The sequence below is a fragment of the Oncorhynchus masou genome, chromosome 10 (genome assembly GCF_036934945.1).
Source record: "Oncorhynchus masou masou isolate Uvic2021 chromosome 10, UVic_Omas_1.1, whole genome shotgun sequence".
NCBI lineage: Eukaryota > Metazoa > Chordata > Actinopteri > Salmoniformes > Salmonidae > Oncorhynchus > Oncorhynchus masou.
The window spans coordinates 19,990,076-20,002,675 of record NC_088221.1 but is presented as its reverse complement, the minus strand read 5'-3'; positions in this window follow the sequence as shown (position 1 = coordinate 20,002,675).

The following is a 12,600-nucleotide window of genomic DNA, read 5'->3' as shown; positions in this document are numbered from 1 at the left end:
TATCAACTCAGACATGCACCAGCCTGAACTGACTCATAGGAAGAGGAATGACACATAGGGGGGGCATTAGATGGCTGAACACAAAGCTCTAAGTGACACCATACAGTTTGTTACTCCTGGCAACTGCTATAGAAAGTGCAATTTGGCCCTTTGTTCAGTTAATGTTTAACTCCTAAAATACACACAAACCCATGTCTTAATGATTTTGAAAGACAGCATTGGACTTTATAAGCTATTAATCACATACTGGAAAGTATTGGAAGCCCTTATGAGATACAACCTTTTTTTTTTTGCTTGACCAACTTTGTATTGAGGGTGAGGGATAGCCCGATAGCTAGTTAGTAAGAAGCTGATGGAAAGAATGGGCCAGGAGCAGGCATTGCTTCTCCAGATTAGGGTTTGGAGATATGGCCAAAATACCATATTACCGTATTTCTCAAAGTTTTGACAGTGTTTTACAGTATTTTATGTTTTAAATTTGCTTTATGATAGTGCGTGACCCTAGGTTGGCTACACATACACTCTCAGTGATACAATGCTACTTAATACAATGTTTACATACCCTACATAATTCATCTCATATGTATACGTATATACTGTACTCTATATCATCTACTGCATCTTTATGTAATACATGTATCACTAGCCACTTTAAAACTATGCCACTTTGATTACATACCCTTCATTACTCATCTCATATGTATATACTGTACTCGATACCATCTACTGCATCTTGCCTATGCCGTTCTGTACCATCACTCATTCATATATCTTTATGTACATATTCTTTATCCCCTTACACTTGTGTGTATAAGGTAGTAGTTTTGGAATTGTTAGTTAGATTACTTGTTGGTTATTACTGCATTGTCGGAACTAGAAGCACAAGCATTTCGCTACACTCGCATTAACATCTGCTAACCATGTGTATGTGACAAATACATTTGATTTGATTCCAATAGGTCTTTCTCCAGTCTGATTCTTTTATACTGTTCAATTCAACTTCAACCATAAATAATTTCCTGCATTTCCATCAATGTGCATTTCCTACACTAATTTGAGATAATTTCCACACTGCCACATCAGGCTGCAAAAACAATTGTTGCAATTGCGATTTGACTTGCTATTTAGATCAAAACACTTGGGTGAAATGTTGGAATCGCGGAAATATAATTGTTATTCTAATCTTAAATGTTTCCTCATGGCTGCGTCTCAAACAACCTACCCTCGCCTTATGCCCTTGGGGGACTCCCCGTGGCCATCGTTCCAAACACTTAGCCAAGTAAGGGAAGTTGGCAATGTAAGCCCTCGTTTGTAAGCCCTCGACACACTTCTGGCGCCAACAGATGGCTTCGTGTTCCTAGGAAACTATGCAGTATTTTTTTTTTTTACGTGTTATTTCTTACATTGGTACCCCAGGTGATCTTAGGTTTCATTACATACAGTCGGGAAGTACTACGTTGTTGTTTTGGGTCGCCAGCTGGGTTCCATTCCGTTAATATAAGAGCAACGTCAACTCATCACCATTACGACCAGGAATATGACTTTCGCGAAGCGGATCCTGTGTTCTGCCTTCCACCCAGGACAACGGAATGGAACCCAGCTGGCGACCCAAAACAACAACGTCATAAAAGAGGCAAACGAAGTGGTCTTCTGGTCAGGCTCCGGAGACGGGCACATCGCGCACTACTCGCCAATATCCAGTCTCCTGACAACAAGGTTGATGAAATCCGAGCAAGGGTAGCATTCCAGAGAGACATCCGAGACTGTAACGTTCTTTGCTTCACGGAAACATGGCTCACTCGAGAGATGCTAACGGAGTCGGTGCAGCCAGCTGGTTTCTTCACGCATCGCGCCGACAGAAACAACCATCTTTCTGGTAAGAAGAGGGGCGGGGGGTATGCCTTATGATTAACGCGACGTGGTGTGATCATAACAACATACAGGAACTCAAGTCCTTCTGTTCACCTGATTTAGAATTCATCACAATCAAATGTCGACCGCATTATCTACCAAGGGAATTCTCTTCGATTATAATCACAGCCATATATATTCCCCCCCAAGCAGACACATCGATGGCACATCGATGGCCCTGAACAAATTTATTTGTTTGACTCTTTGCAAACTGGAAAGCACATATCCTGAGGCTGCATTCATTGTAGCTGGGGATTTTAACAAGGCTAATCTGAAAACAAGACTCCCTAAATTGTATCAGCATATCGATTGCGCAACCAGGGCTGGTAAAACCCTGGATCATTGCTATTCTAACTTCCGCGACGCATATAAGGCCCTCCCCACCCTCCTTTCGGAAAAGCTGACCACGACTCCATTTTGTTGCTCCCTGCCTACAGACAGAAACTAAAACAAGAAGCTCCCCCACTCAGGTCTGTTCAATGCTGGTCCGACCAATCTGATTCCAAGCTTCGATCACGTGGATTGGGATACGTTCCACATTGCTTCCAACAACAACATTGACGAATATGGTGATTCGGTGAGCGAGTTCATTAGAAAGTGCATTGACGATGTCGTTCCCATAGCAACGATTAAAACATTCTTAAACCAGAAACCGTGGATTGATGGCAGCATTCGCGTGAAACTGAAAGCAAGGTGACCGGAAACATGACCGAAAACAAACAGTGTAGCTATTCCCTCAGCAAGGCAATCAAACAAGCTAAGCGTCAGTACAGAGACAAAGTAGAGTCGCAATTCAACGGCTCAGACACGAGGTATGTGGCAGGGTCTACAGTCAATCACGGATTACAAAAAGATAACCAGCCCCGTCACGGACCAGGATGTCTTGCTCCCAGACAGACTAAATAACTTTTTTTGCCCGCTTTGAGGACAATACAGTGCCACTGACACGCTCCGCAACCAAAACCTGTGGACTCTCCTTCACTGCAGCCGACGTGAGTAAAACATTTAAACGCACTAACCCTCGCAAGGCGGTGTCCCCAGCCGCGTCTTCAGAGCATGCGCAGACTAGCTGGCTGGTGTGTTTATGGACATATTCAATCATTCCTTATCCCAGTCTGCTGTTCCCACATGCTTCAAGAGGGCCACCATTGTCCCTGTTCCCAAGAAAGCTAAGGTAACTGAGCTAAATGACTACCGCCCCGTAGCACTCACTTCCGTCATCATGAAGTGCTTTGAGAGACTAGTCAAGGACCATATCACCTCCACCCTACCTGACACCCTAGACCCACTCCAATTTGCTTACCGCCCAAAAAGGTCCACAGACGACTCAATCGCAACCACACTGCACACTGCCCTAACCCATCTGGACAAGAGGAATACCTATGTGAGAATGCTGTTCATCGACTCCAGCTCAGCATTTAACACCATAGTACCCTCCAAACTCGTCATCAAGCTCGAGACCCTGGGTCTCGACCCCGCCCTGTGAAACGGTACTGGACTTCCTGACGGGCCGCCCTCAGGTGGTGAGGGTAGGTAACAACATCTCCACCCCGCTGATGCTCAACACTGGGGCCCCACAAGGGTGCGTTCTGAGCCCTCTCCTGTACTCCCTGTTCACCCACGACTGCGTGGCCATGCACGCCTCCAACTCAATCATCAAGTTTGCGGATGACACTACAGTGGTAGGCTTCATTACCAACAACGACGAGACGGACTACAGAGAGGAGGTGATGGCACTCGGAGTGTGGTGTCTGGAAAATAACCTCACACTCAACGTCAACAAAACAAAGGAGAGGATTGTGGACTTCTGGAAACAGCAGAGTGAGCACCCCCTATCCACATCGATGGGACATTAGTGGAGAGGATAGTAAGTTTTAAGTTCCTCAGCGTACACATCACGGACAAACTGAATTGGTCCACCCACACAGACAGGAGGCTGAAGAAATTTGGCTTGTCACCAAAAGCACTCACAAACTTCTACAGACGCACAATCGAGAGCATCCTGTCGGGCTGTATCGCCGCCTGGTACGGCAACTGCTCCGCCCACAACCGTAAGGCTCTCCAGAGGGTAGTGAGTTCTGCACAACGTATCACCGGGGGCAAACTACCTGCCCTCCAGGAGACCTACACCACCCGATGTCACAGTAAGGCCAAAAAGATCATCAAGGACAACAACCACCCGAGGCACAGCCTGTTCACCCCGCTATCATCCAGAAGGCGAGGTCAGTACAGGTGCATCAAAGCAGGGACCGAGAGACTGAAAAACAGCTTCTAACTCAAGGCCATGTTAAACAGCCACCACTAACATTGAGTGGCTGCTGCCAACACACTGACTCAACTCCAGCCAGTTTAATAATGGTAATTGATGGAAATGTATGTAAAATATATCACTAGCCACTTTAAACAATGCTACTTAATATAATGTTTACATACCCTACATTACTCATCTCATAGGTATATACTGTACTCGATACCATCTACTGCATCTTGTCTATGCCGTTCTGTACCATTACTCATTCATATATCTTTATGTACATATTCTTTATCCCTTTACACTTGTGTGTTTAAGGTAGTAGTTTTGGAATTGTTAGGTTAGATTACTCGTTGGTTATGACTGCATTGTCGGAACTAGAAGCACAAGCGTTTTGCTACACTCGCATTAACATCTGCTAACCATGTGTATGTGATAAATAAATTTGATTTGATTTGTAAGCGTACAATTCTGTTCACTCCAGTTCTGAAACACCCCATAATTCAATTCACAATGATTGTACATCCACTAAGAACATACAAGTGTAAGTAAAAACGAATGTAAATTATTTTGAAATGTTGCTACTAATGCACATGACGGTACTAACACGTATAGTAAAATGATGTTTTTGTTTTTATTTAGCTTTAGGAAACATTAGCTTGCGCACACATCACACTTATACATTGTAATTTTCAATTTACCTGATATCGTCAGATGGCTAGCATTCAACATCTGCGGATGCGTTGTCTTATAGCCAATATATGAAATTAAATAATTATTGACTATAGCTTATATAAAGCATGCGCACGTGCAACAGCTACCGGTGCTTCCATGATGACTGAAAACACAACCGTGGGATGAACGACTGACAAATTTCCAGACAAGGGCGGGCCATTTAAAATGTATTAATTCTTCCCTTGCCCCTTGCCCTACAAGTGTCAACTCATCATACGACATGATACATCATCAGAAGTGTCCACTTAATTTGAGGGCTTCGGGGAGAGGGTGTGTCTTTTGTGTTTGGAATGCAGCCTGTGTAGCCAACATGTTCATGCTTTGCCAATTCCTCTTTGACTTTGAAGATACTGTTGCACAAACAACAATGATTTAGGCCTACAACAGCACTGGTATCAGGCTTTATTAGCTAGCTATGTTTGCTCTGACTCTGTAGATTTATTAGCTACCTAGCTAGCCATTTAACTAGCAATTAGCATTAGTGGTTAACACAATTTATCTAAAACTAGTTTAGAAAACACAATATACCTGTTTTCAGATGTAAGAAACATAAATAGTATAATAATAGTATAATATTTATAGCAAAGTGGAAACATCGTTGTCATCAACATTGTTGCATGTGCTGCAATGACCATTGTGGTGGCATATTTCTGCTTTACCAAATGAGGAGTTAAACTACATTTTTTTAATAATAAGCTTTGCAATAGCCTTTTTGACTTTCAATGATGCACTCTCTAATGAACCATTGAAAAGTACCAACAGAAAAGTACAAAGATCTTTTATAGCCAAGATACACCCCTCTCAACTTACATGACGAACAACAGATACTAGGAACTGTTCACAAATAAATACTTTTTCTTGAGAATGGAGTATCCCTTAGCCAGATAACATCCGCTATAAATTATCACCCAGTTTGCTCCCTCAGACGAGGTTCTAATCTAATGGTACTTCATAGTACAACAACACCAACTCATCCAATGGCATATATCAATGATCAACTCTAGATACTCCCATCTCAAGTAAACTCCCTCTTTGACCACACTCCTGGACAAGCTCGCTGAGGGGAGTGAGCCTCTAGGTCATACACTATCCCAGGATAAGTGTAAGATCAGAGAGGACATACAATGTTTCCAGACACTGCCATTCACCTCCCCCCAATGGGAAAAGGTGGGAGTGACTGGCGCACAGACATTGTGGAGACAAGTAATTGGTTCCCCATTAATCACGTCATCCCTTCACATGGTTTACAAATAGGTAAAGACACATTTACATATGAAGACAATGTTCCATTCTGTCCTCTTCCCTTTCTGATATTCTGCATAGCACCAAGGACATGTGAAAGACAAGCCTGACCTCTCCCCTCTCTGGGCCCCAAGTGACTGAGCCCCAGCTGAGGGAAAAGTGCAACTGCCAACACTATAGTCAAAAAGGATACATTCTAATGACAAGTATCTCACATACCATATTATGCAAATAAAGCATCTTAATGGTCTATGTTACCCAACTAATTCTGATTGATCCGTCACACCATGCAGACAGAACATGGTCTCGTGGTCAAGCAACAACAAATGCACTCTTTGAGTGATAAGGGGCGGGGCAAGGTCTGTGAGGAAAGCGGCATGGAGAGAGAGAGAGAGAACTCAAGTAGAGATGTAAACTATAAAAACGGACGTTACACACGGCATATCACATTTTATCACAATTTACATTCGTAAATTGACAGTGGACAGGACATAGGGATTAACCTGTGGCTGATGCTCCAGCCAAGTACTGTACATTTGTCATTTCAACGCTGTGTCAAGCAAGTGCACAGCCATTTTCTCACATACTCCACTGTTTGTCCCTGTGCAGTGCAGAGCCTGTCTGGAAGTGGGGAAAAATAACTTTATATGTGCAATTGAACTGACTCCCAAGAGAAGACATTTCTTTTCCTGCAGCGACAGAAAAGTCTTGCTGAGTATCTGTGTCGCTCTGATGAAGATAAAGCTGAATATATATGACAATGTTTTACACTGGATATTTCTCTTTTTGTTTACTCTGGCTGAGGGAATAGAAGTGACGGAAAGTGAAAGTAAATAACAAAAATATAAACGCAACATGCAACAATTTCAAAGAATTTACTGAGTTACAGTTCACATAAGGAAATCAGTCAATTTAAACGAATTCATTAGGCTCTAATCTATGGATTTCACATGACTGGGAATACAGATATGCACCTGTTAGTCAAAGATACAGTTCCTTAATATAAAGTTACAAGTAAAAGTGTAAGTCATCCAGTAAAATACTACTTGAGTAAAAGTCTAAAAATATTTGGTTTAAAATATACTTAAGTATCAAAATTAAAGGTAGTTGCTAAAATATACTTAAGCATAATTTAAAATTCCTTATAATGTGCAAACCAGACGGCACCATTTTATTGTTTTTAAAATGTATGGATAGCCAGGGGCACACTCATTCAGACATTATTATTTAGGTCAAGGAGTTCAATCTTGGTTTCATCAGACCATAGAATCTTGTTTCTCTGCCTTTGGCAAACTCCAAGCGGACTGTCATGTGCATGACATCCGTCTGGCCACTCTACCATTAAGGCCTGATTGGTGGAGTGCTACAGAGATGGTTGTCCTTCTGGAAGGTTCTACCAAATCCACAGAGGAACGCTGGAGGTCTTTCAGAGTGACCATTGGGGTCTTGGTCACCTCCAAGGCCCTTCTCCCCTAGTTGCCTAGTTTAGCCAGCTCTAGGAAGTCTTGGAAGAAGTTTGGAATCACTATCTAAGAATGATGGAGCCCACTGTGCCTTCAATGTTGCAGACATTTTTTGGTATGCTTACACAGATCTATGCCTCGATACAATCCTGTCTCGGAGCTCTACAGACAATGGCTTGGTTTTTGCTGTGTGCCTTTCCAAATTTTTTTTAATCTATTTTTTTATTTTACCTTTATTTAACCTTTATTTAACCAGGCAAGTCAGTTAAGAACAAATTCTTATTTTCAATAACGGCCTGGGAACAGTGGGTTAACTGCCCGTTAAGGGGCAGAACGACAGATTTGTACCTTGTCGGCTCGGGGGTTTGAACTTGCAACCTTCCGGTTACTAGACCAACGCTCTAACCACTAGGCTACCCTGCCGCCCCAAATCATATCCAATCAACTGAATTTACTATGTGGACTCCAAAGTAGTTGTAGAAACATCGAGAATGATCAATAGAAACAAGATGAACCTGATCTCAATTTTGAGATATATATAATGATTGTGATTGTGATTCATGATTGTGTCCCACTTGTTGTTGATTCTTCACAAAAAAATACAGTTTTATATCTTTATGTTTGAAGCCTGAAATGTGGCAAAAGGTCGCAAAGTTCAAGGGGGCCGAATACTTTCGCAAGGCACTGTAAATACACACACATATACAGTGCCTTGCGAAAGTATTCGGCCCCCTTGAACTTTGCGACCTTTTGCCACATTTCAGGCTTCAAACATAAAGATATAAAACTGTATTTTTTGTGAAGAATCAACAACAAGTGGGACACAATCATGAAGTGGAACGACATTTATTGAATATTTCAAACCTTTTTAACAAATCAAAAACTGAAAAATTGGGCGTGCAAAATTATTCAGCCCCTTTACTTTCAGTGCAGCAAATTCTCTCCAGAAGTTCAGTGAGGATCTCTGAATGATCCAATTTTGACCTAAATGACTAATGATGATAAATACAATCCACCTGTGTGTAATCAAGTCTCCGTATAAATGCACCTGCACTGTGATAGTCTCAGAGGTCCGTTAAAAGCACAGAGAGCATCATGAAGAACAAGGAACACACCAGGCAGGTCCGTGATACTGTTGTGAAGAAGTTTAAAGCCGGATTTGGATACAAAAAGATTTACCAAGCTTTAAACATCCCAAGGAGCACTGTGCAAGCGATAATATTGAAATGGAAGGAGTATCAGACCACTGCAAATCTACCAAGACCTGGCCATCCCTCTAAACTTTCAGCTCATACAAGGAGAAGACGGATCAGAGATGCAGCCAAGAGACCCATGATCACTCTGGATGAACTGCAGAGATCTACAGTTGAGGTGGGAGACTCTGTCCATAGGACAACAATCAGTCGTATATTGCACAAATCTGGCCTTTATGGAAGAGTGGCAAGAAGAAAGCCATTTCTTAAAGATATCCATAAAAAGTGTTGTTTAAAGTTTGCCACAAGCCACCTGGGAGACACACCAAACATGTGGAAGAAGGTGCTCTGTTCAGATGAAACCAAAATTGAACTTTTTGGCAACAATGCAAAACGTTATGTTTGGCGTAAAAGCAACACAGCTCATCACCCTGACCACACCATCCCCACTGTCAAACATGGTGGTGGCAGCATCATGGTTTGGGCCTGCTTTTCTTCAGCAGGGACAGGGAAGATGGTTAAAATTGATGGGAAGATGGATGGAGCCAAATACAGGACCATTCTGGAAGAAAACCTGATGGAGTCTGCAAAAGACCTAAGACTGGGACGGAGATGTCTTCCAACAAGACAATGATCCAAAACATAAAGCAAAATCTACAATGGAAAGGTTCAAAAATAAACATATCCAGGTGTTAGAATGGCCAAGTCAAAGTCCAGACCTGAATCCAATCGAGAATCTGTGGAAAGAACTGAAAACTGCTGTTCACAAATGCTCTCCATCCAAGCTCACTGAGCTCGAGCTGTTTTGCAAGGAGGAATGGGAAAAAATTTCAGTCTCTCGATGTGCAAAACTGATAGAGACATACCCCAAGCGACTTACAGCTGTAATCGCAGCAAAAGGTTAACTTAAGGGGGCTGAATAATTTTGCACGCCCAATTTTTCAGTTTTTGATTTGTTAAAAAAGTTTGAAATATCCAATAAATGTCGTTCCACTTCATGTTTGTGTCCCACTTGTTGTTGATTCTTCACAAAAAAATACAGTTTTATATCTTTGTTTGAAGCCTGAAATGTGGCAAAAGGTCGCAAAGTTCAAGGGGGCCGAATACTTTAGCAAGGCACTGTACATATACATACATATATATATACAAACACACACAATTGCACCAAAAGAAATTCAAACCTGTTTTTGCTTTGTCATTATGGGGTATTGTGTGTAGATTGAGGAAAAGAAATGTATTTAATAAATTTTAGAATAAGGTTGTAACGTAACAAAATGTGGGACAAGTCAAGGGGTCTGAATACTTTCCTAATGCACTGTATAGTATCTGTGGTGGAATTGATTGAACTGTAAAATGTTTTCACTTTCCGTATAGTACCAGAGCTGGTGTTTAAGACCTAGACCCTTCTTGCAATCTACCGGTTTACTATTCTGATGTCTTCTCAATTTGTATCATTCTGGTTGCAAAAGCATATTACTTAACTGTTGAAATTATTCACCACAAATGAATCCACCGCAATATAATATACTCATCATGACCATGACACCTTCTGTTAATAACCATCTCATTCCAGTTTGAAATGGTTTTATGAATGCTTATAAATGGCGAGAACATGTGCAGGGGATTTTTATTTTTTACTACTTGCAAGAATGCGATTGCAACAGTAAGTTTTTTTGAAATCATGGGGGAGGGTACTGAAACAGTCTCATGTATACAAGGAGAAAAATTACCTCAATGTTCAATGTACTGAGCCAAGTCAACAGATTTCATGATTTAACCACATGCACAAACAGACAAGCTCCAAGTTCCGCTGCATTAATATTTCAATGTGCCGTTACGAACACCAATCTATTTTTGAAAACAGCTTTAGTAAAACATTCATGACAATAACAACCCTGTTTGGATCAGTTCATATTGCTTGTATGCGACGGATGCAGATATGCTGCCTTCATAGCTGCCTGGCAGAGAAGACAAGTACAATTTTCAATCGACAGCAGGCCAGAAAATTGATTGCTGTACACTCTTAGAAAAAAAGGTGCTCTGTAGAACCATACAGGGTTCTTCAGTTTGTCCCTTAGGGGAACCCTTTTTTGTGTTGGGTAGAACCCTCTGTGGATTTCTACCAAGAACCATTTTATCATCTAAAAGATTCTTCCTAGAACCATCTATGAACAGTTCCACCAGCATTATTAGCCTTCACATTGAATTATGTATGACAATACATACTTCATAAGGCCTTTATTTGAGGGCCTAGTTACACCCTAACACAGTGGTGATAGGAAATTCCTGGTTTACAGGCCACATCAGGCCTGCAAATCATATTACGCTTGCAAAGTGATGTGTAATTCCCATTGGAATCCAGCCAGTTAGGATATCCCAAAAATTGACTTGTTTCTCAGCTGCAACTTGCATTCAAAATGACTGCAAGGGTAAGAAATATTGAATACTGAAACTCTCTCACTCATCTAAACTGAAACAACCATCTCAGTAACGGTTCCAATAAATCAAATTACTACCAGATTGTGGGATTAGGGAAAAGATTAGGGAAAAAAACGGTATGTTATTTATCTTTCTGTAGCATAAAATTAATCAATCAATCAATGGACACGCAAAAACACTATTACAGTAAAACAAAACATTCTGAAAATCTCCCTGCAATAGAGCATACTCAGAAATATTATACAGTTGAAATCAGAAGTTTACATACACCTTAGCCAAATACATTTAAACTCAGTTTTTCACAATTCCTGACATTTAATCCTAGTAAAAATTCCCTGTTTTACGTCAGTTAGGATCACCACTTAATGTGAAATGTCAGAATAATAATAGAGAGAATAATTCATTTCAGCTTCTATTTCTTTCATCACATTCCCAGTGGGTCAGAAGTTTACATACACTCAATTAGTATTTGGTAGCATTGCCTTTAAATTGTTTAACTTGGCCCAAAAGTTTTGGGTAGCCTTCCACAAGCTTCCCACAATAATTTGGGTGAATTTTGGCCCATTCCTCCTAACAGAGCTGGTGTAACTGAGTCAGGTGTGTAGGCCTCCTTGCTAGCACATGCTTTTTCAGTTCTGCCCACAAATTTTCTATGGGATTGAGATCAGGGCTTTGTGACGGCCACTCCAATACCTTGACATTGTTGTTCTTCAGTCATTTTGCCACAACTTTGGAAGTATGCTTGGGGTCACTGTCCATTTGGAAGACACAGTTGCGACCAAGCTTTAACTTCCTGACGGATGTCTTGAGGTGTTGCTTCAATATCCACATAATTTCCCTTCCTCATGATACCACCTATTTTATGAAGTGCACCAGTCCCTCCTGCAGCAAAGCAACCCCACAACATGATGCTACCATCCCCATGTTTCACGGTTGGGATGGTGTTCTTCGGCTTGCAGGCCTCCCCCTTTTTCCTCCAAACATAACGATGGTCATTATCGCCAAACAGTTCTATTTTTGTTTCATCAGGCCAGAGAACATTTCCCCAAAAAGTGTGATCTTTGTCCCCATGTGCAGTTGCAAACCATAGCCTGGCTTTATTATGGTAGTTTTGGAGCAGTGGCTTCTTCCTTGCTGAGCGGCCTTTCAGGTTATGTTGATATAGGACTCATTTTACTGTGGATATAGATACTTTTGTACCTGTTTCCTCCAACATCTTCACAAGGTCCTTTGCTGTTGTTCTGTGATTAATTTGCACTTTTCGCACCAAAGTACGTTCATCTCTAGGAGACAGAACGCGTCTTCTTCGTGAGCGGTATGACGGCTGCGTGGTCCCATGGTGTTTATACTCACATACTATTGTTTG